The sequence below is a fragment of the Felis catus genome, chromosome C1, assembly GCF_018350175.1.
Source record: "Felis catus isolate Fca126 chromosome C1, F.catus_Fca126_mat1.0, whole genome shotgun sequence".
NCBI classification, from domain to species: Eukaryota; Metazoa; Chordata; class Mammalia; order Carnivora; family Felidae; genus Felis; species Felis catus.
The window spans coordinates 116735087-116760509 of record NC_058375.1 but is presented as its reverse complement, the minus strand read 5'-3'; the positions used below and the strand labels follow the sequence as shown (position 1 = coordinate 116760509).

Here is a 25423-nt window from a genome sequence, read left to right as displayed (position 1 = left end):
ATACATACAAGTGAGGAAAGGGTCCAAATTCATTCTTTTGCATGTGGATATCCACTTGTCCAAGCACCAATTGTTGAAAAGATCATTCTTTCCCCCACTGAATTGTCTTAACACCTTCATTGAAAATCAACTGACTATAAATGTAAGGTTTTATTTCTGGACTTACATTCTATTCCACTGATGTATATGTTTATTCTTATTATCAGTACCAAGCTGTTGTGATTACTATAGCTTTGTAGTAAGTTATGAAAGTCTTCCAACTTTGTTCTTTTTCAAGATTATTTTGGCTATTCTGGGTCCCTGGTACTTCCGTATGAGTTTTAACATCAGCCTGTCAATTGCTACAGAACAGGCAGCTAGGATTTTAAGTGAGGGTACCAAATCTGTAGAAAATTTGGGGAATGTTGCCATCTTTAACATTATTAGGTAATCTGATCCATGAACATAAAATATCTTTCCATTTATTTCATTTTTTAATGTATGTTTATTTTGACAGAGAGAGAGAGAGAGAGAGAGAGAGAGAGACAGAACATGTGCACATACACTAGCAAGGGAGGAGCAGAGAGGGAGAAAGAGAATCCCAAGCAGGCTCTGCACTGCCAGTGCAGAGCCCAACGCGGGGCTCAAACTCACAAACCGTGAGATCATGACCTGAGCCGAAACCAAGAGTCGGACTCTTAACGGACTGAGCCACCCAAGCACCCCTTTCCATTTATATAGATCTTTATTTTCTTTCCATTTATTTAGATCTTTAATTTCTTTCAATGGTGTTTTATAGTTTTCAGAGTATAAGTTTTACACTTTTTGTTAACTTTATTCTGAGTTTTTTTTTATTCTTTTTGTAGCTATTGTGAATGGGATTGTTTCTGGTTTCGTTTTTGGACTCTTCATTGCAAGTATACAGGAATACAACTGATTGTTGTTTATTGATCTTATATCCTGCAACCTTGCTGAACTCCCTTATTAGTTCTAATAGTTCTATAGCAGAATCCTTAGGATGTTATACACACAAGATCATGTCATCTGCAAATATAGTTTTACTTCTTTTTCCAATCGGATGCATTTTATTTCTTTTTCTTGCCTAACTGCCCTGGTTAGAACCTCCAGTACAATGTTGACTAGAAGGGGCATAAAAGGACATCCTTTTCTTGTTCCTGATCTTGAGAACACACTCAATCTTTTAGTACTATGACATTAGCTATGGGTATATGGCCTTTATCACATTAAGGAAGTTCTCTTCTATTCCTAGTTTGTTGAGGGTTTTTAATCACAAAAAGGTGCTGGATTTTGTCAAATGCTTTTCCTTCAGCTATTGAGACGATGATGTGGTTTTTATCCTTTATTCTATTAATATGGAGTATTATATTCATTTTCAGATATTAGACCAACCTTGTATTTCTGATATAAATCCTACTCAGTCATAGTATATAATCCTTCTGATACGGTGCTGGATTCAGTTTGCTAGTATTTTATTGATTTCCGACATCTATATTCGTAAAAGAGACTGGTCTGTAATTTTCTTGTGATGTCTTTGTATGGCTTTGGTTAACAGAGTAATAACATGCTCAAAACATTTCATCGTCCTCTTTATTCTGAAAAAGTCTGTGAAGAATTTGTATTTGGTAGCTATGGTAGAATCAACGAATGTGAAGTCATCTGAGCCGGGCTCTTTTTTGTGGGATGTTTTTTGACTGTTAACCTGTTACTTTCTATTGGTTTATCCATATTGTCTGTTTTTTCTTCAGCCAATCACAGTAGAGTGTTTTCAGGAATGCATAATTCCATCTACATTAATTTATTTATTTTGAGAGAGAGAAAGAGAGAGAGAGAACTCGAGCAGAGGAGGGGCAGAGAGAGGGAGAGAAAGAAAGAATCCCAAGCAGGCTCCACACTGTGAGCATGGAGCCCAATGCAGAGCTCCAACCCACAAACAGTGAGATCATGACCTGAGCCAAAATCCAAAGACTAATCTAGTCTTTTCTTTTTTTTCTTCTGCTTACTTCTGGTTAAGTATGTTCTCTCACTAGTCTCTTAAGATGGAAGTTTTGGTTACTGATTAAAGATCCTTCTTTGTTAATAAAAGCATTTAAAGCTATAAATTTCCCTCTGAGCATTGCTTTCACTGCATTCCCTAGGTTATGGTACATTGTTCTATTTTTGGCATGGAGTATGGATAGTAGGTGCTCAGTATTATTGTGAAACAATGAATGAGTGACAGTCTTTTTTTTTTTAATTTGTGGTAAGACATACATAAGATTTAGTATTTTTACTGCTTTTAAGTGTAGAGTACAGAGGTATTAAGTGCATTCACACTGTTGTGCAACCACGGCCACCACGGTATGGTGTGTTTTTGTTTTCAATCATCTCAGGATATTTTCTAATTTTCTTTGTAATTTCCTCTTTCACTTACTGATGACTTAGGAGGGTGTTAATTTCAACAAATTTGTGAATTTGCCAGTTTCTCTCTCTATTATTGATCTCTAACTTCATTCTATTGTGGTCAGAGAGAGAACACACTTTGTGTGATTTCATCCTTTTAAATTTGAGTCTTGTTTTATAGCATAATATACGATCTATCCTAGAGAATGCTCCACATGCACTTGAGAACAGTGTTACTATTAGGTACAGTATTATGTATATGTCTGTGCCTTAATGATTTAAGAGTCTGTCTGCACCTAGACCAACCAGGTTTAAGAAAAAAATTCTCCATTATCTAAATCTTAGATTTTTCATGGTATCCCCTACTTTTTATTCTGGCTACATATCCTGTATTTACATATTTAAAAACATCAGGTCTCCCTTTAAAAATAAAAATCTCAGCTCTAGAACCATATTAAGAGTTAGTTTCTAAGAGCAAAACCTATGAAAATGGTAAGCCAAAAAGATATTTGCATGAGAGATTTTTTAAAGAGGTTTCTTAACATGAAATCCCCAGACTTAGGTGAATAAGAAGAGGGGCAAGCATTCGATATGTCATTTGATAGCATGACAGCTGACAGGGCCATCCCAAATTTCTCAAGGGAGCTGGGTTACACCCAGTTGAAAAAAGAAAACCCTATTAAGTACTGGGTATTCAGTGTGAAGACAGAAGTACTGGGTATTCAGGGTGTTAAGAAGGTTTGGGATACAGAAGCAGGGAGAGTTTTTCCTGTTACTGCATAAAGTCAAGCTCTAAAGAAGTAACACAGCAGTAGTTTAAAATTTGGCTTTCATTTCAGCAATTTAGAAAAAGCAAGGCCACTTCACATTTGAAACCGCACTTTCCAAGTGATTGTACAAATGCTACTTTCTTTATCCACCCACAAAACCTCTGTACGTAACTGTTACTCTCACACTATTTTACAGAAGAGGAATCAGATTCAGAAGCAAAGTAACTCCCAGGGTCACCCAGCAAGTATGAAACAGAATCAGGATTCGAACCTTGGCTTCTAACTCCAAATCCAGGGCTATTTCCACCAAGTCACAGCTCCTGCTTCTCATTGTAACACCCACAGGTCGCTGGGTGCTTTAGACATGTACGTATATATACAATTTAGGAAGAAGATCCACAAAGGAAGGATATATCCACCATGCTTATTGTTACCAAACTAAGAGCACAAGAGCCTAAATCAAGAGAAGCAACTAGAAACTGGCACAGCACCACGCACTAAGCAAGTGCTCCATCAAGAACAAATAAAGAGGAAGAACCATATGCATTCCCACAAGTAACCCTAGGAGAGTAATCAGCAATCTTTAGTTCAGAGGGTTTAGTATTTCCCACAGATGCTGATGGCAAGCCAAAGGCATGATCAAAAAAGGAAAAAGAGAGAAAAAAAGGGTAGTGCATAACCAGGGGGAAACTAGGTAAAGGATAAACAGAAACTCTGTACTATTCTTTCAACTTCTTGTGTATCTGTAAGTATTTGAAAATGTAAAGAAGAAACAAGTGAAAAGCTACACACAATGTGGACAGGCTCGTGGTGCTCAGTTCCTAAATTCACTAAATACATATTGTGTCAGCCAATCTGCCAGGCTCTGCCTTCAACAAGTTACAGGTTCACCAGGGAAAGAAATAAAAGTGAGCACTCTATTCTAACACAGTATATCAAGGTGCTTTCCTGGAAGACTATCTACTTTTCTGATGACTCCCTAGTAAACAGAGGAAAAAAGAAAGACTGCAACAATGAAACAAATGTAAAGGCAAACCTCTGTCTTTAGGGCTGGCATGAAAACACATGCTTTGCTCATTACTCTCACCCTCCAAATCATTTCCCTTGCTTCCATTCCTGGCTCCAGCAAGATTCATACTGAAGACACAGAATCTGATGGACTAGGAAATCTCACATAGTCACAGAGCCTTCAATGATAAGGAGTCTTGTGCTTGCTGAAGATAGAGAACTGAACGGAAGGCTTTAGAGATTCATTTATTCATTGACAAATCAGATGGTATTAGGTTTAACTTCACATCTTTTCAATGCAGTAAAGTGAAGTGGCAAAGAAAGATAATGTGGAACATCAATCAAGCAATGACAAAGACTACTGCAAAGTCTCATATACAGCTTCCTACCCACCCCACTGAAACCACAGTTCAAGCATACAGACTTTTAAATCTGTACTTTCCACAAAGCTTACACATAAAACTAGGGAAAATTCTCCGTATTTCTCAGGTCAATTAGAACACTGCTATTACTAAAATGGTATTTTTACATTCATATTTTACTGATTCAGGGAAAAAATCCACAAGAAAAACATAAAAAGAGATCTGTGCATTAACCATGTTAGTATATACTGAATCATACCTACAGTTTCCAATCTGAGTTGTTACTGCCTCTGTATTTTTCCAACGTGACTTATTCCTACCCATCACTAACTTGGTTTTCTCTAAAATATCAGAAGATGTAATCTTCCATTTAAACAAAAAGATCACTTGAGAATGTAACTGTATATAATCACACACACACACACTTTAATACGCTGATAAGAATGAAATCCCTAACTATCCAGGACAATTTGGAAAGGTTATCTATCCAAATAAATGTTTTGATCCCACAAGTACAAATCCAAGAATTCACATAAGGAAATAATTTGTCAAGTCCACTGAAATGTGCACACAAAGTTGTTCCTTGTGACTGTTCATGCAAAACTTATGTTTATTTTTTAAGATTTTATTTTTAAGTAATCTCTGTAGCCAACATGGGGCCAAACTCACAACCTCAGGATCAAGAGTCACATGCTCCACCAACTGAGCCAGCCAGGAACCCCCAAGAAAATCTTTTTAAATGAAAATAACCTTAAATGTACAAGAACAGGAATTAGGAAAGAAATTACCATATATCCAAACAATAGCATACCATACAGTCACTCTATAGTAAAAATATGTTCTTCGTGGCCTAGGAAAATATCTATGGTCAATTTAGTGAAAAAAGCAAGCTAGAGGGGCACCTAGCTGGCGTAGTGAGTAGAGCACATGACCCTTGATCTCGGGGTCATGAGTTTAAGCCCCATGTTGGGTGTGGAAATTACTTTAAAAAAAATTTTTTTTAAGCTTATTTATTTATTTTGAGAGAAAAAAGAGAGCACAAGTGGCAGAGAGGCAGAGAGCAGCAAAGAGAGAAAATCCCCAACAGGCTCTGCACTGTCAGCATAGAGCCCGATGTGGAGCTCGATCCCAGGAACTGTGAGATGCTGACCTGTGCCAAAGTCGGATGTTTAACTGACTGAGTCACCCAGATGCCCCCCAAAAAATTTTTTTCAAGCAAGCTAGAAAATAGCATGCTTATGACATCATGTTTGTTTACAAAATACAAAATAGTCACATTCTGCATGCACAGAGAAAGTATGCAGGGAAACAGCATACCAAGATGTTAACACTCTTTTCTAAAATTAAAATATACTATTTACATAATTTAAAAAGTACATGTTAAAACTAAGAGTGGAACTAAATAATAATAATATAATAATAATAATAGTGGTATTAGTTGCAGAACAATGCTGTAACCCATTCATACATATAAAGGCTTATATATGCACAGAATATATAGAAGACCATCTAAGAAACCAGAAACAGTGGTTGCCTCTGGGAATAGGTTGTGGAAGAATGTGGAGAAAAGGTGGAGGAAGACTTACATTTCACCTCTAGCTGTGCACACATTTTGAACTTTTTGACCATGTACATATTATCTAGTCAAAGGAAATATAAATTTTAAAAATATTAAAAAGAATGACAATATTCTTTCTAGTTGAACCACAGTTTATACAATAAATACCAAAAAGCTGTTTATAAAGTCAAACTTAATTACCATCATGAAACCACAGGCATCACCAGTTATTACAAGAACTGAGAACTACAGGGACTCCTGGCTGGCTTAGTTGGGAGAGCATGCAACTCTTGATCTCAAGGTCAGGAGTTCAATCCCTACATAGACCTTACTTTAAAAAAAAAAAAAAAAAAAAACCAGAGGGGTGCCTGGGATGGCTCAGCTCAGCTGGTTGAGCATCTGACTCATTTCAGCTCAGGTCATGATCTCACGGTTCGGTTCATGGGATTGAGCCTTGTGCTGACAGCGGGGAGCCTGCTTGGGATTCTCTCTCCCCCACTTTCCCTCTCGCTTAAAAAAAAAAAAAATTGAAAACTATAAAAAGAGGCAGTTACTCAGCAAATTGCCCACCCATTTCTGGCACTCCTCTCTAGAAGGAGCCTTGGTAACGTGTATAAGGAAACAAAGCTAATTTCTGAACCTCATCCAGCCATGTAATACATGCAAAGTCAAAAACAGAAAAACAGACGATGAGAATTAGTGCTGGATTGCTTTTTTATCACTGAACTATAGCCACGTTTTAACTGAACAATGCATATGACAAAACAGGGTCATATGCTTTTATAAAATTATATTTTTAAGTGTTTTAACTACAGGAACTCTCATACTGCAGGCTAGGTTTTTTTTAAACCTCTAAGACGGATAATTTAGCAATATCTCTCAAAATTTTAAAGGTACATAACTTTCAACCCCAAATCTCAACGTACGGGAATTTAGTCATACAAGTGCAAAATAAATTACAGGATTAATCTTTCTAGCATTATTTATAAAAGCAAAAGACTAGAAAAAATTAAATGTTCCTCAATAGATGGCTAAATAAATTATGGCATCCTATTCAGCCATACTCTTCATTTTAAAAAAATGGGGAACACTTTACATGTACTCACACAGAATGATTTCCAAGATACATAAAGTTAAAAAAAAAAAAAAGGCAAAACACACGGTGGTCTGTAGCAGGATACCATCTGTACAAAATAGGAGGAGGGGAAGGTGTGCCTATACATATGCATTTTTTTTCACATATATATTTAGTACCACTGTTGCTTCCAGGGAAGGGGTCTGGGTGGGTGGCAAACAAGAGAAGAGGAAAACTTAATTTTTAAACCATGTGTATGTAGTACCTGCTCAAAAAATAAATACTTTATAATTTAAAAAAACTAATGCATTTAACTAGCAGTTCTATTTCTCCTTTCTAGGGAATTTAAACAAGATGAAAAGGACCTTCATACAAAGCCACAACAGATTTAAACTCGCTCATAATAAAAAGGGACACTGGGGCGCCTGGCTGGTTCAGTCACTAGAATGTGCAACTTCTGATCTCAGGGTTGTAAGTTTGGGCCCCACGTTGGGTGTAGAGATTACTTAAAAATAAAATCTTTACGAGTAAAAGAGGGGCACAGACTATCCCCTAGGCATCTTTAAAAAAAATTTTACAGCCAATAATGCATGCAATAAGCTTGTGACTACAATAAAAATAACATATTTTTAATAATGCCATCACTCTCCAGAAGCAATCTCAATAGCAACCAATTTCCCCAAAACACAATGTCTAACCCCCGCCCCCCAAAATTCCAAAATTGTATCGCTGATCTGTTGATGATTCAAGTAAAGATCTGAAAATAATCCTGATTTTATGGAAATTTAGGGCTCTCGAAAGATGCTAGTTTTAAACAGTCCTCTCTCAGCAAGGGTGCTTTCTTGGCCATTGTCTGTGGCCACTTCACAAAGTTAGACCATGGCATTAACATGGCCAAGAGTCCGGGTCTTCGCCCCATGGTCACCAGCTAGGTCCCCAGCCAACAGAGCTCTCATAAATGGAAGGCAACAAGCAGGCCCCAGAGTACCCAACCAGGCATGCGGACCTGGTTCAGGGCCTTACATAACTTTGGGTTAAAACAGGGTAAGCACACACCTCTTCTCCTACCCCCAGATTAAGAGCCCTTCCCTCTTCAGTCCTCCCACAGTAGTGCACTTAACTCAGGAATCCTGTCTCCTTACTTGTCTGACTTCCCTCTTAGGGGTGGAGCTCTTTGGGAACAGGGCTAAGAGCCTTTCTTTCAGGAGCGTCTAGGTGGCTCAGTCAGTTAAGTGACAAATTTCGGTTCAGGTCATGATCTCACGATTTGTGGGTTCAAGCGCCGCGTCAGGCTCTTTGCTGACAGCTCAGAGCCTGGAGCCTGCTTCAGATTCTGTCTCTCTCTCTCTCTCTCTCTCTCTCTCTCTCTCTCTCTCTGCCCCTCCCCCTTTTATACACCTGCGTTCACACGCTCTCTCTTTTTCAAAATTAAACATTAAAAAAATTATTTTAAAAAGAGCCTCTCTCTCAGTCCTGTGGCACGACAGTTAACGTGTGTTGAGCAAAAATTCTGATCAAAGCACGTAGTTTGTGCATTCTTTACTAATTACCCAGGATACACCCTAGAATAACTCTCTTAATTAAATGGGAGCAGTTCTCATGAAGGCTCTGTGCTTTCAGGTCCATTTCTCATGAACATCTATTTATATACCCTTTCTGGATCCCCTCCATTCACCTTACCCCACCCCAAAAGAGGTCTACCAATCAAGTGATTGTAAGATGTTCTTTATCTTCCCCAGCTGTCATCCTTTTGTGATTCTGTAAAATCATTACTACATAATTAGGCTAAATACCGTTACTTTGTCCAAACAAATGTTCCTTCGGCAATTTCAGAAACTTCCTCCAAGTTCTAAAAACCATGAGAGAATGGAAAGTTTTTCCCACCATGTTCACTTTTAAGAACGCAGTCACAGTGGTGCTGGGGGGTCTCAGTCAGTTGAGTGACCGACTTCTTGGTTTTGGCTCAGGTCATGATCTCGCGGTTCGTGGGTTCGAGCCCCAGGTCGGGCTCTATGCTGTCAATGCAGAGCCTGCTTAGGATTCTTTCTCCCTCTCTCTGCCCTTCCCCTGCTTGCACTCTCTCTCTCTCTCAAAATAAACAAATAGACAGAAATATTTTTTTAAATAATAAAAAAATAAAACCCCAGTCACAGGCCATAGGAAATCTACTTGGCATGCCAACAGGTAAACACAACCGGCATCTGGCTAAAATACCACACCCATTAGCCCAAATCAGTGCACAGAGGGCACCCGGGCACTGAGAACATTTGTTTTTAAAGAGCCACCCCTCTCAGCATGGGATCCCAAGTCTGAAGGGTGATCTATTAAATAACAAAAACACTTCTTGAATCAAATTTTGTGTATAAAGATACAGCTATATACTACCTCTGGCCTTATTTACGAAGAAGTTGGGTCCATCTTTGTGCACACAGATGCATGGCTACAGATTCAGATTCTTACCAGGCCAACTTTGCCAGGGGCAGTTAAGGAAAACAGTCTGCATTATCTTCTTCCTACTCTGCCTGCAATAAACCGTTATTCCAACTAAGGGAGTTCAAGCCCTTTGTGAATCATTTCACTGGTTGACAATTACCTGAAAGCAAGTCAAATACTGGATTTGCTCTGACCTCTCATGTTGTTATGTTGCTTGAAATAGAAAATAAAAGAACAAAATAATTCCTTTTCTGTTTTCACTATTAAATAATAAGGAACTGATAAAATAAACAGTGGAAGCCAGTATCTCATACGATGAAAGTGTTTATATAACAAGATACTAAGAGTCAAAACCTAGTAGAAAACAAAACACCGAAGGCCAGCCTTCAAACTGAACCTTCCCTTCGCTGACATCTGGATGGTAGGTTACAAAATGGACTCTTACAGGAGGTCTGATCACTTAGCACAAGTAATATTAGACCCTAAGGAACACTAAAGAGTGTGATGGAAGGAAATCTGATGATACAAACCCAGAAAGATCAGATAATTCTGCACTAGTTAATTTTGGGGATTTCTAGGCAAAAGAGCTTTTTAATGAGATTTAATATTTTTTTTAGAAAAATAATACTCGCTATTGCACAAACTCCAAATAATTTTTTTTTAATTTTTTAAATTAAACATTTGTCAAAAATGCAAATCGAAAGGCACTCGGCTTTGGCTCAATTGGTTGAGTGTCTGACTCTGGCTCAGGTGATCACCTCATGGTTCGTGACTTCAAGTCCCACACCAGGCTCACTGCTGTCAGCTCAGAGCCTGCTTCAGATCCTCTGTCCCCCTCTCTCTGACACTCCCGACTCGTGCTCTCTCTCTCTCTCAAAGACGAATACACATTTTTTAAAAACTGTAAATCAAAATGGCTCAATCTAAATAAATCAGCTAACCCTATAAAACTAGATATATAAAAATCACCCCTAAAAGGAGTAAAATTCCCAATACAAAACTTACCATAATCTTAAATAAAAGTTAAAATTTTTCCAGTCATCCATGAAATGAACGCTGTATTATGCAACCTAACTGAGGTTTATCAAAATATCTTATGTCACATACAAAAAAACTCCCAAGGAAGTTTCAAGGCTTAGATGCTATATCAATCCTCACATGTGAAAAAAATTGCTTAAAAGGACCTGAATTAAAAACCTTGAAGAACCTTATAATATACTGATTATTGATCTTTCAACAATTATCCACAATTGGGGGTCTCGTTGTCTCTCAAAATAAATAAACTTTAAAATTAAAAAAAAAAAAAAAGAATTTTCCACAATTACCTAACTGTACCCACAAAGATCTATATTCAGCTTCACAATTCAGCCAATAAAAGGTAAGGACATCACTTGCATCATTTGCCCAAAACTGGACACTAGAGTAATGGGGGCAGGGGGGACAAGAGAGAGGCGGACATGGGGAAACAAAAAAATATATAGTATACACCCTACCCTGAAGGTCCTCACAATCTATTTTGAAACACAGACCACAAGCAACTATACAAGGGCATCTGGGTGACTCAGTTGGTTAAGTGTCCCAGCTCTTGATTTCAGCTCAGGTCATGACCCCACACTTTCATGAGTTCAAGCCCCACATCAGGCTCTGCGCTGGAAGCACAAAACCTGCTTGGGATTCTCTCTCTCTCTCTCTCTCTCTCTCTCTCTCTCCCCCCCCCCCCTTTCTCTGTCCCTCCCCAACTTGTGCTGTCTCTATCTCAAAATAAAAAAATAAACTTTGAAAAAAGAAAGTAACTACACAAAATTAGGGGCGCCTGGGTGGCCTAGTCAGTTTAAGTGTCCAACTTTGGCTCAGGTCATGATCTCAGGGTTCATGAATTCGAGCCCTATGTTGGGATCTGTGCTGACAGGTCAGAGGCCAGACCCTGTTCTGTGTCTCCCTCTCTCCCTGCCCTTCCCCCCTCACACTGTGTCTCTCTCAAAAATAAATAAACATTAAAAAAATTTTTTGAAGTAACTATACAAAATTAAAAGGAAGAAAGGGAACTCACATTTATTAAGTGTCTCTCACATGTTCAACAGCAAAGCTGTAACTCACACAAAATATACATGCATCCTATTTCAAAGGAAGAAAACAGGGTAGGGGTATGGAGTAAGAATGAAGGAGGGTAGGCAGTGAAATCAAATACCTAAAGCAAAATATAAATGCCAGTGAATGACACAGAAAATAAGTAATTAAAACATTTACATCAGTCTTCAACAAATGTTACTCGGACAACCGGATATCCACATGCAAAACAATGAAGTTGGATCCCTACCTCACACCATATAAAAAAAATAATAATAACTTTAAATGTATTAACAGCCTGAATGTAAGAGCTAAAACTATAAAATTGTAAAAACACAGGAGTAAATCTTCACGACCTCAGATGATAATGGATTCTTAGCTATAACACCAAAAGCATAAGCAGCAAAAGAAACAGATTAGTTGGGTTCCATCAAAATTTAAAACTTTTGTGCATCAAAGAACATTATCAAGAAACGTAGGGGCACCTGGGTGGCTCATTCAGTTAAGCATCCAACTTCAGCTCAGGTCATGACTTCATGGTTCATGGTTTTGAGCCCCGCATCGGGCTCTGTGCTGACAATGTGGAGCCTGCTTGGGATTCTCTCTCTTCCACGCTCTCAAATCAATAAACGAAAAAAAAAAAAAAAATGGAGAAACTGGAATCCTTGTACATTGCCCTTAGGGATATAAATATACAGCCACTGTGGGAGAGTTCAACAATTCCTCAAAAAGCTAAACGTAGAATTGCCACACAACCTAGTATTCTAGACCTAGGTATATCCCCAAAAGAACTGAGAACAGAAACTCAAACAGAAATTTGTAAGACACTGCAGCATTATTGACAACAGTCAAAAAGTAGAAACAACTCAAGTTCTATCAACAGACGAGTGGATAAACAAATGTTACTATACACATACAATGGAATATTATTCACCAATTAGAAAGGAATAACATGAATGAACCTTGGAAACATTATGCTAAGTGAATAAGTCATAGGACAGATATTATGATTCCACTTACATGAATTATCTAGACTAGGCATGCCTAGAGTTATCTAGAATTATCTAGACCTGCCTAGTCTACTTAGACTGAAAGGAGATTCTAAATTATCAGAGACTGAGGAAGAGGGAGGAACAGGGATTTATGGCTCAATGGTTATAGGGTTTCTGTTTGGGGTGATGGAAAAGATTTGGAAGCTGACTCTGATGATGGTTGTACAATAGTGTGAATGTAACTAATGCCACTGAATTATAATCTTAAAAATGGTTAAAATGGCATATTTTATGCTATATATATTTTAACCACAATAAAAAATAAATTAAAAAGGTTTATATCATGTCTTTAGTGACCTGGATTGTCCAAGGGTAGATTTCAAATCGGGGAATCAAATCTAAAAGAGACTGTATATCACCTGATCTAACCCTCATGGAAATGCCAGTGCCAACCTGCATCTCTATGTCCTTCCTGACCAGTGAGGAGGCAACTCCAGATGCCACCAGACGCCGGGAGCAGACTTTCTCCCAAGACATCCCCACTGACCTTTCATGAATGAGGAATAGCCTATGTGCAAAAAACAGAAATAAATGGAAAGGAAGCTGAAGAATCCAAGAACCGACTCTACCACTTTCCAGCTGCATGACTGTGGACAAATTATTCAACTTTTCGAGTAAGTTCCCCAGCTTACTCTCATTATAAAATGAAGACAGCATGTGTCTTTAAATACTGCTGTAAGAAACGGTGCCTGGGCGGCTCAGTTGGTTAAGTATCTGACTCCAGCTTAGGTCGGAATCTCACGGTTTGTGAGTCTGAGCACCTCATCAGGCTCTCCACTGTCAGTGCAGAGCCTGCTTCAGATCCTCTGTCCACACACCACCACCACCACCCCCCCCCCACCTATTCTCTCTCTCTCTCTCAAAACAAATAAATAAACATAAAAAATATTTTTTTTAATAAATGCTGCTTTAAAAAATGGCCAAACCATACCTACAAGAAGTTGGGTGTTCAACCCATGGTGGCCATTGCCATTGGGATGCTAGGTCTACCTACCATCCTCGAGCCAACCAAAGCCATGTCCTCATGGCTTGGGTCTGGAAAGCTCTAGGACTTACCAGAACTGAAACAAAACACAGCCACCAGCACCACAAGGAGGCTTCAGAGAAGGAGCTGTTTTTATGCAGTTCAACTGCTCTTCGAAAGACTGGCTTATTGTTCCTAGAATGAACCCAGCTACTCTACGTTAGGAAGGACACTGCTACACAATTCATTCTCTCTCTACAGCAGGCCTCTGTTAACATGTCTGAGCAACCCTTCATAACAGAGTCTGCCTCTACCCACAGGAAAGACACTCTGTGGAGAAACCGAGCAAAAAATTAGCTGGAAGGTAGTCCCGAGGCAGCTCTCAAACTCTGGTGGCTTGAGAATCACTTGGGAAATCTGTTTAAAAAGCAGCTAACTCGCCCCCACCACCAGACATTCTGATTACTAAATATTTCAGGCAGGGCCCTTGAGCGCGTGCGCGGACACGCGTGCATGCGCGCACACGCACACACACACACACACACACACACACACACAATGCTCAAAGGTAGGCCACAAAAATGTAATAAGATTACATTCTGATGTCGACAAATAGGCTATTCTGTCCCACAAAGCAAAGGCTGCATTTTCCTCCACATCGATCTGGAAATGCAATAGCTTTAGCCACACAGGACAGGAGTGAAAACCAGGCAAGTAAGACAGAGCACCTGCACGTAATGTCCAATACAAATTGCATACAGTTGGTTCATATAAAAGCCCATCATTATTCCTTGCTCTTTTTTAAAATAAATGAAAAATAAAAATAATGTACGATTCCACGTCTCTCACTGTAACAACAACAACAAAAAACATTTAAAATATATTGCCAGAAGTTGGTAAAATTTCTGTGAAAGTGATACATTCTTAGGGTGCTGGGAAAATTATTAACTGGTACAACTTTGTGGTCAGCAATCAGGCAGTATGTATCAAAAGTCACCCAATAATCTCACTTCTTTGAATTTATCCTAAGGAAACAACACCAAAGAAGCAAACTGTGCAAAAAGACAGTCATTATTACAGTATATGTAATTTAAAGAAAGGGGGTGAGCCTGGCTGGCTCAGTTAGAAGAGCACGCAACTCTTGATCTCAGGGCCATGAGTTCAAGCCCCAAGCTGGGTGTAAAGATCACTCAAATAAATAAATAAACTTTAAAATATATATATGTATATATATATTTTATATATATATGTATATATACGTATACATATTTATATATATGTATATATATACACACACACATACACCTACTTGTCAAGGATCCCAGTTTACCAAAATCCGCCATGTCAACTCAAATATGACAAAGCTATTAAAAATTTAAATGATGCATAATATGTCATTACACAGAAAGTATTCACAAAACATGCAAAACCTAACATTACTTACTGAAAAGTACAAACATACAGACAGGGTGATACATTAAGAAATGATACCTTGTGTTAGGATGGTTTGATGTGGCTTTTCCCCTCTGGTCCCTCAAGTTTCTGTGCTATCGCTATATTATTATAATAAGACTATAAATAAATTTAACTGATTCCGCTTGGAAAGTTAATAGGGTAACACTTACAGAGACAGGTGCAAAGTGGATTCGGCTATCCTGAAGAAACATAAACTCACCCAAATGTGCCAGAGTAAAAGACAGCTACAAGGCCAGTTCTGGATGTTTTTCACAAAACAATCAATCTTCCCAGATACATGTTAACTATTAAACCTTGAATTTACATTTTTTTTTAAAGCAAGTATAAACACACTAAAACACAGGAGGAAACCTGGTTTGGCAGCTTACTGACATGGCAAAGAGATCAGAGGATTTCATGAACCATAACTTCAGTAAGTCAACAAAATTATGTAGCTAAGAGGCAGCTGACAAGAAAAGAACACTTAAGTTTGGAAACAGAAGGTCCTGCTCTCATCCCAGCTCTATCTCGGACTGGGATTTAACCTGCAGGTCTTAGTTTCTCATTTGTAAATTGAGAGGACAGCAACATTATCTTCCCCGTCTACCTAACAGGATTCTGAAGGGAGCAAAGAAGATTATGAATGCAAAAGTGATTTAAAAATCGAGGGGTTTTTCCCTTAAATCTGGCTATTATTTATTATTATGAAGACACTCACATACACGTAGCTACCAAAACGGGCAACACTGTTTAGAAGGATACATTTCACACTGATAAGTGGATACACCTCCTAGGGGGCCTGAGGTCTGGGGCCAAGACTTTCCCTTATCTGCATTGTTTGTATCTGTCAAGAGCATCTACTCATCTATTACTTGGGGGATTTTTTTAATTTGTAAGAGCGAACGCAATCACTGACAAAATTAACATAAAGCGCAAGGTTTTCATTAGGGTTTTGTTTTAAAGACTCACCAGGGGACTGTTAGAACTGTGTCTACCCAGGCCTCGTAGGCTTAACTGACCAAAAATCTCTGGGTAGATGGGGAATAAATAAGGTCAGACCCATCTGTATTTTAACAAGCTCCTCAAATGACTCTGGTGACTTGATTATTGCTATGTATGCTACCTTGTCATTAATATTATCAACTCCTACCACAAATACATAGTGGGAATATCATGTATATAGCCACTTACTATATGCCAATCACTATTCTCAGCACTTGACATATCTCATTTAATCCTTACAACCCTGTAAGTAGATATTACTTTTAACACTGCCTTCCCTTCCCTTCACATTTGTTTTATAGGTGAATTCATTAAAACATGAAGAGATGACTTAACGGGCCCACGGCCCAAAGTCATAGGGCTAGCAAGTGGCCTAGTCAGAATGTACAACAAAGTCTGAACCCTTGATACAGTTCCTAACCTAAGACAAAAGCTGTATGCTCTGGTCAGGTCACAGCAAGTTGTTTCATTTCAGACACTGCATTTAAAGGACACTAATGGGGGTGCCCGGGTGGCTCAGTCGGTTAGCCGATGGACTCTTGATTTCAGCTCAGGTCATGATCTGGAGGTTTGTGAGATGGAACCCCGCCTTGGGCTCTGCGCTGACAGGGCAGAAATGCTTGGGATTCTCTCTCTTTCTCTCTCCTCTGTCTTGTCCCTCCCCGGTCACTTCTCACACTCACACTCTGTCTCAAAATAATAAATAAACTTTAGAAAGAAAGAAAGAAAGAAAGAAAGAAAGAAAGAAAGAAAGAAAGAAAGAAAGAAAGAAAGAACACTAACAAAACAGAATTGCCTAAAGAAAGATGGGGAAATCTGATTAAACCATGAAGGGACGGGGCACCTGGCTGGCTCAGTCTGTAGAGCATGAGACTCTTGATCTAGGGGTTGTGAGTTCCAGACCCATACTGGGTGTAGAGATACTTTAAAAAAATAAAACCTTGAAAGAAAAAAAAAAATAAAAACAACACAGGAGGGGACAAAGGATCTAGGGCAGGGTTATTTATTTACTTACTTACAGCCTAAGCGGCATCAACGTGTAACATTTTGTCTGTCTCCCTTATTAGACTGTGAGCGTTTGAAATGTGGGGACCACGCAGTCTTTTCAACTGTACCCCGTGGTACCGAGCTAAAGAAAGGGTTTAATAAATTAATTCATCAATAAATCTAGAGAAGGCTTGATGACTGTCCTAGGAAATGAAAAGCTATTACGTGTATTACATGGAGAAGAAACAGACTTAATACATGTTGCTTCAGGGTTATGCCCAAGAAAAACAGGCAACAGGGAAGGGGCAGATTCTGGAGCGGTCTCAACTAGCTTTCTAGCAACCAAGACCTGTCCAGGAACAGAACAGCAGATTTGCAGTGTAAAACTGAGGACCAGAATACAGTAGACAAAAGGTAGGAGAATGGTCAATGGAGCCTCTAAGAACTCTGCCCAAACTCAAATTCTACTATTCTAAGTTATCTTTCATATTTCATACATTAACCATGACTAGCTACACAAGTCCCTAGTTACACAAGTCCTGGTAGTTAAGTACAGAGGATACCACAGTGTTCTACAAACTCCCAGGGCCCTCAAGGATCTAGAGGAGACTAAAAAGCAGAGGCGTGAATCTTGCAAAGAGGAAGGTAGTGGATAAAACAGGAATCAGCAAGGAGTGAGGAGATTTCCAGGCAGGAAACAAGAGGGAAGTCAACACAGGCATTATGAAAGAAAGGCCTCATCTGAGCCACAACTTTAGGGACCCATGGGGGGAGGTGGATTGGGGCTGCCACAACAATCTGGGGAAGAAAAGCATTCAGTGTGGCAGTAATGGTCTGAGCACAGAGTCGGCAGGAAAGCCCTGGGGCAATGAAGACCTACCAGAAATAGTAAACTCCGGAGCTTAAACAGAAAAGGCCTTTAGAGGTCATTTAGTCAAACACACACACATTTTATGGATGTTGCCCTGATCGCACTGGGTTAAGAAAAATTCATATACAGAGTGCCTGGGTGGCTCAGTTGGTTGAGCATCCGACTTCTACTCAGGTCATGATCTCACAGCTTGTGGGATCCAGCCCCACATCGGGCTCTGTGCTGACAGCCCACAGCCTGAAGCCTGCTTTGGATTCTTTGTCTCTCTCTCTCTCTCTCTGCCCCTTCCCTGCTCATGCTCTGTCTCACTTTGCCTCTCAAAAGTAATAAATAAACATTAAAAAAAAAAAAAAAGGTTCATTTACTTTCTTCTATTACATTTTACAAACCAAAAACTCTATCATCAATGACTTGTTCTTTGCTTAGTTTTGTGTTGGGTTTTTTGTTTTTTTTTAAGACTAACAGATCCTTCTCTTATTTTTTAGGAAATCTTTTAGATGATTCTGTTTTTCTTGCAGTTGTTAAAACTGCCAGTTTTAATAACTCAGCTCTAATATTTACAATCCCTTAAATGGTCATAATATTTGCTAATAGTACTAAATTAAAAGTATACTCTAAGAACTATGATTTTATGAATAGAGGATTGTTAAGAAGAAACGGAGTCTCAAAGATAAATTTAAGTCTCAGATCCAAGAAACTATCTCTCACTCAACTTATAAATTGTGAGACTGAGCCACTCAAGAAAATAGAGTTAACAGACTCCTGAAGCAAAAAAATCTAAATCCAAACCAATGAACGAAACCTAACACATATGAACAATAAACCTAACGTTCTTCTGGCCAATCATTTCTCAACATCCCTGTCAAACTATTTTAAGGATCTGAAATCTTGCTCTATAAAAAGTAAGTTCCCATCATCCGAACTACACTTAAGAGATTCTATCACAGTGGTTACTGAAGCATAAACACCAAGCTTCAGATTTTTGCTTCCCATTAGCACAAAAAATGCTTGCCTCTTTTACATAAGGTTGAGTCTGTGGCCAAAATCCTGACTTACAGGGAGATCCAGGTTTTCAGTTCCAACACTAATTTAAGGTGTAAGGTTAGCAAAGGCCTTTTCTCTATTTACCACTTAGATTGTAACATGGAGATACAATATTTGACACCTCCACCACCAACTGCCACTTCAAAGGATTTCTGACTTTGGTTACTTTAGTCGAGAAGATATAAAGCTAGGGTTGAAAGCTCTTCGGTAAAAATTAAAACTTAAAATTCAAAAATAGTGCTGCACGTTAGCTGATAAACTATAAATTACAGAAACAGATTTTTAAAAAAGGTGCAATTGCACGATTTTACAAAAATGAGTAAGTCAGCGGCTCACAAAAATTTAAATCTTTCTTAGCAAATGGAGAAGATACACAATATTCAGTAACTCTGGGACATTGTGGTTTTGTTTTTATCTATAAGGTCTCTGCATCAATGTTACTATTCTCCCAACTCCCTTTGAGTAAAAGGAGCCCACTGTCCAGGATCCCTCTTACCAAGAGTTCAGTAAATGTCACAAATAGTAATAGAAATAAAAGCAACAATCTCTAAAGCGAGAATTTATACCGGAGTGTGGCATCAGAATAGGGGACAAGGCACATGGCAGCCTGCAACTATTTCTCCCTTCTGACTCTTCTGCATCACTGCCTCCCAAAGGAATAGAGAATCCGAATCTCTCACTGCCACATCTACAAATTAAAGTATCACGATTAAAGAGCTCGCAGGTTCTACGAACGGTCACTATTTAATCATCGAACCCCGCAACAGAGAAATTCATCCAGATGCAACAAAACATGCTTCAAGGATCTACCTAGTTTTTTTTTTTTTTATCTTAGAAATAAACACAACTATTTTAATAACATTATGTAATAAGTTAGACCCTGGAAACCCCCATATTCATCTGAGCGGCTCGAAAAATGGAAAGCAAAATTCGATTAGCTCCATTGTACCCAACCAGGCTAACGTGCACTCCTCTTCGTCAGAGCGGCTCTGCCAATACCAAAGAACAACAAAGGCAAGTTGAGGAGGCTGCACAAGGCTTAACTCAGCACTTGTCCGCTTTCCCAGCTTCGGAAAGAAGCTCTCTGCGGGCCTCAGGGACCAAGGGACCCTCTGCATCCCGCCCGGTCCCCGGCTCGGCTCGGCGCCGCTCGCTCAGCTTTTGTCTAGCCCGGCTGGGAGCCCCGGCCGCCCGCCTCCCCGGCACCCCTTCCCTCTGGATCTTTCTCCACACCCATCACTCGCCGATGACTAGTTGTTATGTGTTTCTCTCCCTCGCCCCCTCCCCTCGCAATCCCGGGCTCTTTTCAAACGCGACTGGCTGTTCGCTGGCTTCTCCCACCGGGCCGGTAAGACTCGGGTCAGGAAGGGGGCCCGGGGTGGGGTCTGGGAGAGGAAAAGAGAGAGGGGCACACAAAGCCGGGCTGACCCCACGGTCGCCCCCTCCTCCCTCTGCAAAGCAGCCTGGGATCAGCGACCTACCGGTGGCATAAACAACCCACCCTCCCATCCCGCTCCCCGCCCGGCTCCCACCTAAGGGCCGCCCCCTCCCCCCAAAGTGCACCCAAGAGCCGATGACAGCGCTGGACATCGCCCTCACCCGGACCCGGCGTCTGCTACCGCAAGGCGAAGGGGCAAGGGCCTCGGAGGGCTGGATCTAAATCTCCTCTCCCCAACCGGGTACTTACAGCCGTATTATTCGCTACTGTTGCCGCTGCGGACCAGACAGCCGCCGCCTTCTCCTCCACCCCAATGAGGTTAAGCGCTTGGTGCGGGGATTAAAAAAAAAAAAAAAAAAAAAAAAAAATAGAAGCCGAGAGCGCCTGCGCAGTGCAGTCTCCCTTTTACCGCCACCGACCCGGCTGGACCATAGAGAATGTAAACCGAGACCAGAGAGGCGGCTGCTCTCTATGGTAACGCCCCGCGCAGGCGCCAGCCGGCCTGTACTGGGCTTCTGGAGCTGCAAGTCCCCAGAGCTTTTGCCTCCTCCGAGAACGTCAGTTGACCCCGATAGGGACCCGTAGAATAAAGGTTCTTTAAGGGAAGGACGGCGAAGGTGCTGCGAAATTGCGGCGAAACTCAGGCTAGGCCAGGAGGGTCGGATGCAGTGGCCACGGCGACAGGGCACCACAAAGCAGGGAGTGTAGTGAATAGAGCTGAGGGGGGAGTCGCGAAAGCCTGGATAAAAGTCATCTGGCCGGGACTTCCTGCCGTCGGGGTCTAATACCTGAAGGAAACGAGCTTTCACTTCTGGGTTACGCGCGTCCCGCCCGACCGTCGGGCGACTCAGATGAAGGAAATTGTGCCCTGTGACTTTCCGTACCCGGGCTTGCGTTGGTTCCCCCTTCCCTTTTCGACTGGGCGCGGACACTTGAGCCGGAAGCACAACTTTTTAACGGTTCTCTGGCGTTCTTGAAGCGAAATCGGCCCGGTTGAGGCCTCGGAGACTCGAGACGGCCAGCCACAACCCCCTTTTTACGTGAGCGCCTGAACAAATAACGCTGCCTCTGACCTCCCTCTCGCGTGACTTTCGGCTGACACGTGAGAAAGTGTTTCGGAGGGTACAAAGCTGTGCAAATGATAGGGCTGCCATTAAGGATCCTGCAGGACCCAGTTTTGCGGCGTCGAACCCCTGTGTTCGCAGGTAATTTGACAGAGAGCTTGTGTGTGAAATTAACACACTGCCTCAACGAGATCACCCCGTGGGAGCGGGAGTTGACTTCCCTCCCCTCTCGATGTCCAGTGCGTTGAGTTTTCACCGGGAGCTCTTGAATGCCGAGCTCCGCGGTGGTGGAGTGTTCTGTGTTAGAAGACGGGTGCGGGAGAACGGTGAGGTAACGCCCCTGATGCTCAGGGCTTAAATGTGAAGGGTCGGCGAGACTAAGCGGAAACAAAGGCACGTGTTCGCTCCTGTGTGCAGTGTGGGAAAGAAGAAGGACCGTGGTCTGAAGGTGTAAGTAAGGATACCTGGAGGATGTGACTCGTGGTTGCATCTAGAAGAACTAGCATCTTTGGGGGCGAAAGCACCACCCAAATGGATGGGTGCTGATGAAAGCATTCCGGAGAGGAAACTCCTTGGAGCGATGGCTGAAAAGGGAGTGTTTTACTGGGAGTACAGTGAAGGCAGCAGTCTAACTGAAAGGCGGTAGTAGGGGATACAGGGGAAGAGTGGAAAGTAAGGTTTGAAAAATAGGCTTGGGGGCGGGGGAGGGGGCGCCTGGGTGGCTCAGTCGGTTAAGCGTCCGACTTCGGCTCAGGTCGCCGTCGGTGAGTTCGAGCCCCGCGTCGGGCTCTGGGCTGATAGCTCAGAGCCTGGAGCCTGCTCCCGATTCTGTGTCTCCCTGTCTCTCTGCCCCTCCCCCGTTCATGCTCTGTCTCTCTCTGTCTCAAAAATAAATAAACGTTAAAAAAAAAAAATTAAAAAAAAAGAAAAATAGGATGGGGAATTTTTTTTAACTTTTAATTATGGGAAGATACACATAACAAAATTTACCGTTTTAACCACTCTTAAACTGCGCAGATCAGTGACGTACCATTGCATTGCTGTGCAACCATCTCCAGAACTCCTTTCATCTTATAAAACTGGAATTCTGTACCTTTTAAACAGCTCCTCAATCCCCACTCCCCCAAGTCCTGGCAACCACCAGTCTACCATGTCTCTGAACTTGACCCCTCAAATACCTCATATAAGTGGAATCATACAGTATTTGTCTCTTTGTGACTGGCTTATTTCACTCAGCATAAATGTCAAGGCGCTTCCATGTTGTAGCATGTGTCAGAATTTCCTTCCTTTTTAAGGCTGAATTCTGTTCCATTGTGTGTATAGACCAGGATGGATACTTGGGTTACCAACATCTTTTGATTGTGGCAAAGAATGCTGCTGTGAACGTGGGTGTGCAAATATCTCTGAGACCCTGCTTTCAGTAAGATGGGGAAGACTTACAAACTAAGTAGAGAAAGCCATCAAAAAGAACTGTTTTAGAAAGTGACCCTGGCGGTAGAAGCTCAATACATACCCTATTTATGCAGAGCATTTACGGAGATCTCCCAGGCATTGTCCTACTTTATGTAAAGTATTGGTATGCCATTGACTCCATCAAAATAAACATGACCTGATTGTTATTCACCACATTTGCCAGTGAGAAAATCAAGGCTCTGGGTTGGTTACAAATGGGCTGTGGAGAGACTCACCAACCACACATACACACAAATGATTAGGAAACAAAATTCCCATGGGAGCTGGGCACCCTTGGGCACTGACTACTCACTGATTTGGACATGGGAATGAAAGAAAACAATTCAGTTGTTAAGAAGAAAGAATAGGGTGACATCAAGAACTATCACTCAAATTACTGGTATGTGTAAGGGCTTAACACAGCAAAACTGCATCATCCAAGGTCCCTAAAAGAACTCAGAGGTTTGATTCCAGGTATGTTCGTGGCCTTTAAAAAAAAAAAAAAAAAAAAAAAATCCCAGGTAAGTATATCTTTGCATGTACTGGAGAAATTAATAAGACCTATCATGTCCTACTCAACATTTCATCTTTCATTTTACATTCTCAAAAATGCTGTGGATCATTCAAAGCAATGATCTATTTGGCAGCTGAGGAAATTAATGGCCAGAAGGGAAAAATGATTTGCCCTATGCCACCTGGCTGCTTACTACCAAGGCTGCAACTAAAATGTGAACGTTTCTGCTTTGATCACCCTTGCAGAGATAGATAGCATAGTCTTGAGTGAGTGGATAGTGTTTCTGTTCAATCAGTCTCATCTTCCTCAGAGATTCATACCCAAACTTAAGAAGCTAGCGCCAGTGAAACAATGAAGCAGAGAATATAAGTGCGTTTTAAGTAGCATTCATACACTCAAAAATACTGGGTACCAACTATGTGCCAAACACTTAGCAAAGCAGGGGGAAAGAATCCCTGTACTTAGAAAATAAAGTAGTAAGTAAAATATAAACTATGTCAGGTACGGTAAGTATTATGGGGGGGAAATGAAGCAGTAAAGGAGAAATAATGAGTGCTAAGGAAGGGAAAGAGATTTCTTTTTAAATAGGCCTGGGGGGGGGGGGGGGGAGGCACTGAGAAACCAACTCTAAGCACTGATCTGAAGGAGGAAGGGAGCAAGAAATGTCCTTTATCTGGGAGAACATTCCAGGTAGTAAGAACGGCAAGTGCAGAAATTCTGAGCCTCCAGAAAGATGTCTACTACATTCTAAGAGCAGAAAGGAGGTCAGAGCGAAAGAAGCAGAGCGTGGGAGGGGAAAAGTAGGAAACGAGGTCAGAGGTGACAGGATGCCAAATTGTGTAGGGATTTGCAGGGTATTGTAAGAATTTGGGCTTTTACTGAGAGGGAAAACCATTGAAAGATTTTGAGAAGTAAAATGACTAATATTTTTAAAGAATCACTTTAGCTTCAATTTTGAGAATATTCTGTTGGGGAGTAAGGGAGTTTTGAGAATAGATTATAGGGAAGCAAGAGGGACAATTTAGAAGGTCATTGCAATTCTGCAAATGAGAGACAATGGTAGCTTGGGAAAAGTGCAAGCAGTAGATTGATGAGGTGTCTGGATATGATCAGACAGGATGGCACCCAGGATTTGAGTTGATTGATACAGGGTATAAGCAAAAGGAATTAGGGGACTCCCAAGATTTTTGGACTGCGCAATTTGAAGAATAGAGTTGTCATTTACTGAAATGGCAAAGCCTGGGACGGGCAGGTTGGGAATTGAAAGCGCTACGAAATTCAGGATGGGAGACGTTAAGTTTGAAATGCTTATTACCATATAAAAATATCAAGGCAGATATTTGAGTCTGGAGTTGAGAAGAAAAGTCTAGGCTGGATTTGGGAGACCCTAGCATGTAGAGAGTTTTAAAAGCCATGAGATCATCTAGACAAAAAGTGTAGACAAAAATTTGTAACAGTTATCTACAGACTGAGCTCCGAAGCATTCCATTCTAGCATTTAGGGATTGAGACAGTAATGAAACTAGCAAAGGAGACAGAAAGGGCAGCCACCGAAATAAGGGGAAACCAAGAAAGTAAACTGGGAAGAGCAACCAAGTCAATTGCTAATGGGCTAGAATTGACTGTTGGCCACAATATTGGAGTGGTGAGGATGGAAGCCTGATTGGAACGGGTTCAAAAAAGAATGGTGGGAACAGAACTGGAAAGAAGGGGGAGAGATCATTTGGAGGAGGAGTTTGATTGTAAGGGTAGAGAAGCAGAAAAGGGGAGTGATACTTTTAAGGGACAGGTGGGCCAAAAGAACTTATTATTTCATCCAAAATATTTTAGTATTCCTAAAAGAAGATTCTTTTTAATTTTTTTTAAATGTTTATTTCAAGAGAGCACATGAGCAGGAGAGGGACAGAGAGGAGAGATTCCCAAGCAGCC

At 40.8% G+C, this 25423-nt stretch overlaps 1 protein-coding gene across 32 annotated transcripts in view; it reads right to left on the bottom strand.

Moving 5' to 3' along the window:
- CLASP1 (cytoplasmic linker associated protein 1) overlaps positions 1-20859 on the bottom strand; it is a 272813-nt gene extending 251954 nt beyond the window's left edge. For all 32 annotated transcript variants that reach the window (XM_019837951.3, XM_019837954.3, XM_019837945.3 and 29 more), the window contains exon 1: positions 20715-20859. The gene's annotated coding sequence lies outside the window, so the exon portion shown is untranslated. The remainder of the gene's footprint in view (positions 1-20714) is intronic.
- Positions 20860-25423: the final 4564 nt, after the last annotated feature.